At 42.2% G+C, this 3,622-nt stretch overlaps 1 non-coding gene across 1 annotated transcript; it reads left to right on the top strand.

Moving 5' to 3' along the window:
- The first annotated feature begins 1,164 nt into the window (after positions 1–1,164).
- Positions 1,165–1,236, top strand: trnah-gug (transfer RNA histidin (anticodon GUG)). Its single transcript has one exon. It is a non-coding gene; the product is annotated as a tRNA-His (tRNA).
- Positions 1,237–3,622: the final 2,386 nt, after the last annotated feature.

Genomic DNA, 3,622 nt, shown 5'->3' with positions numbered 1-3,622 from the left:
CCAGACATAAAGCCTCTTCAGGGCCGAGAGTTTGGGTGAAGGATTTTGCAACGTTGCCCCCTGGGAAATGCAGTCCCCTTCCCCCCCTGTATTCTCATTGTTCTTGCTGTCTGGCCTTGTCAGGATGTAAATCTTATATGCAGACCTCTGAGGCTGTGTGAAGCAGGCTAGGCATTGCTTTGCTTTAGCCAGTTGGTCCAGCTGTTCCTTCTTGTCAGCCTCCTCTTTGACTCTGATGTTAAAATATTTGACTTGGTTGTGAAGCCTTTTGGAAATAGTGATCCTTGTTAGAGTTTTACCCACACATTTTTACCCACAAATTTTTCACACCGTCGAATGGATGTGGTGTGTGTGTGTGTGTAAATTCTGGGCCACATACATACGCAAGAAAAATGCATCTCGGCAGAGATTTTTTAAATTTAATGACATTTCAAAGCTCTCAGGTTAATTATACGAGAGCCAAAATTAGTTGATTTCATAGACGTGTTGTAGTTTGGTTTTATGTTTATTCATCATCTGAGATCTGGAATGTTTTTGCCTTTCTTCTGGCAAAATTCTTGAATCTCTGCTTTCAAATCCCGAAATAATTTCATCATGTTTCCCACGCCGAGCCATCTAACATTTGTGTGACATCCTGTCCCCTTGTTCAGTCTCATGCGCCTCCAAATGTGCATCAACCTGTCTGTTGTTTAACGCCACACGCTTTATTTTTTGCACTGACTTATAGGTGTATAATAAAATGAACATTTTCTGTCCCAGCTTGTCCAGGCATGCCTTTACCTCCATGAACAGATCGCTCCCTGTCATCGTCCCTTTCACTGCACCACATTACCGGCAGCGCCTGCATAAGTCCTTTTGTCATCTCACAGACAAACATGAGTAATTGGGCTTCTCTTTGCAACTTTCTGGTCATGGCTCATCTGGAGAGGGCCACGCTCTCGAATGCTTCTTTTTCCTTGAGGGCATGTTAGTGCTGCAGAGTTCACCAAAACACTCCTTGATAGATTCTTCCTCTGACAATACCTTGCTGTTTTTAGTGATTCTGTAGGATACCACAAATCTGATCTTGGCTGTGTCAAACTTGGTAGAAAATAAATAAATTACATTTAAATTTAAAAAAGACTAAAAGTCTTGCTGGTTTTGCAGCTCAGTTAGCTAGTAGCAGCCGTGATCGTATAGTGGTTAGTACTCTGCGTTGTGGCCGCAGCAACCCCGGTTCGAATCCGGGTCACGGCAGTTTTAAATTAGAGAGCCTTCCACTGGAGCCATCAATTTCTTTACTGATTTTTGCAGAGCCTGCTTAATTTCATTGCATCACCGTGTGTAATGACAATAACGTGCTATTCTATTCTAGCAATGCATCTGAAGTTTGTGCATATTCAGCATCAATCATCTTTTTGTCGTTATCTGTTTAGTCACACATTTGGTTCCATTTTTTCTTTTCAGTTTCCTTATGCATTTTCACAGGAAGTATTGAGATATGTCAGTGATGCAGAAAGACACAAATAGCGGTGGAGTAAGCTTTAAAGTAGCTGTAAATGTTACGATTCTAGCTGATCCTTCGCTCTGAAGTCATCCCACTGGGAGTTTAGCACAAGAGGAGACGGGGGGGCATGTCAGGACCTCTGTCCATTCTCTTAGTCCAACACCCTGCTTAATAATGGATGCTGTTTTCCTGAAATGATGTTCTGTGCTGATCTATTGCACATTAAGATCCTTTTAACATAATGCAGCCTATCAGTGCTCGGCCATACTGATGTGCCTCTGACTCCCCCGAGCCGACTGATGCGCTGCTCTGGTTCCACATCTTCGGTTGCTGTGGGTTACTGTTTGTAGTTAATTCCCTTAGTTTTTGCTCAGGTTCGTCTACGAGGCTATTATGGCCTAAATGAAAATTAAATGCATAATTAGATGTGTAATGCCTGTATAATTGAAAATTATGCAAGCTGTTATGTTGCATCTGTTTTGAATTTACATTTATGCTTTGCTCCTGATTTAACTGTTTATTTATTTATTTATTTTCCTCTGCCATAAAACGGGACGTCCAACATCCACCAAAAAGGAGGGAGCCGCTGCTTACTAGTGCATTTCATTAAATCAGTGAGCAAAAAGCTCTCAGTGCGTGCGTTCCTGTGAGCGCATCTATAATCTATCTTTAGCCATAATACGTCAGAACCAGCAGCGCACATCTCACACAGTTGAGGGCATGCCATGTGACCCATCTCGGTTTCTCTACCATTAACAATTAGCAGAATTGCACGCGAGAGAGAAAAATATATCCTATTTTGGCCTTTCCCATAGTTTAAAGCAACTCGTGTTATTTTACTTCTCCCTAGTGACAGAGAGCCTGATAGAGGGAGCGTTTAGTGGTTGGGACGTGAGAAGGAGGATGGAGGGGGCGTTTTGTACCACCATGGGAGCAGGCATGAGGAATGTCCCACTGAGATTGTCTCGTATACACATACAAACACAGACACCGAGGAGAACGTAGGCAGTGAGGTCATACATTATGAGAGTCATTTTACAATGTTTTTTTTTAATCATGGGAGTTATGGATTTGGACATGGGAGAATGACACAACACATATATTATGTGTATTTACAGTATGAGAGTCTAATGTGTGTTGGCCGATAAAAATAGCTGAGTGTGGGTTTAAAGGGTAGAAGGTCTTGTCTTGTTGCCAAGTATGTAATCAAAGGGAACTGAGGGAACTGCTGAGGCCAAACCAAAGTGGGACTAAAGAGTAGCCTCTGATGCTGATCAGTAATCCTGTGTCGTTTCTGGCGTTGGATCCGTAGTGCCATGGTATAACCATTCTCTGAAATGTGCTCCAAAAATCCAAGCGTCTCCCTGATAGATTCCTCCTCTGACAACAAAGTGTCATCCAGACTGAAAGTAATAGTTCTATGGGCTGGTATGTTGGGCTTCTTTCAAACACTGTTTCTGTCTCCAGCCCTTGTGCTAAGCTGTGCTACCTGTTTATTAGATGCAGGTTTATATGTTGCATTAGATCTGTTTAATGTTCCCTTTTATTTGCCAAAAATAATAAGGAAAAAGGAAAAAAAAAAAAAAAAAAAGAATATTCCCACCTATTTTTGATTTTATTTTCACAGCTGTGTGTCATTATTAGTACCAGGAATCTCTACTGACGACAGGACTATTGATATCATGTATTTGTCCCTTTGAACAAATTCATATTTTTCTCCGTTGGCATGAATTATTACTCAATCACACTTTGCTTCTAGCGGGTGAGAAGACCAGCGGTGTTTCCTTACCAGCGGCGTGCCTCTCTGTGATGACCTTAAAAGACTCCAGAGCTTGTATTGCCGTGCTGTTGTGTCAACAGAACCCTTTGGAAGATGAGCCAGGGTTCGCCTGTGCTGATCTCTACGACAGGTGGCGTGATGAAATGGAATCTCGTGTTAGATTACCAAGAGAACTCAGAGTGCCATGTGACTGCTTCCATTTCTGCTGTGTCGCGTGGTCCACTCTGATCCTCTCTGCTGCAGTTCGATTCTTTGAATCTAAGTTGCCAGTTTAGAAATCATTATTTCTGATGGTATGTTTTAAGAGCATGCAGCTTTTGGTTCCAGCACTCTGGGGTTGAGTGTGTCTTTGTGTT

Source organism: Brachionichthys hirsutus, unplaced genomic scaffold, assembly GCF_040956055.1.
Source record: "Brachionichthys hirsutus isolate HB-005 unplaced genomic scaffold, CSIRO-AGI_Bhir_v1 contig_982, whole genome shotgun sequence".
NCBI classification, from domain to species: Eukaryota; Metazoa; Chordata; class Actinopteri; order Lophiiformes; family Brachionichthyidae; genus Brachionichthys; species Brachionichthys hirsutus.
Note: the sequence above shows the minus strand (reverse complement) of the source record. Positions and strands in the feature narration are given on the sequence as shown.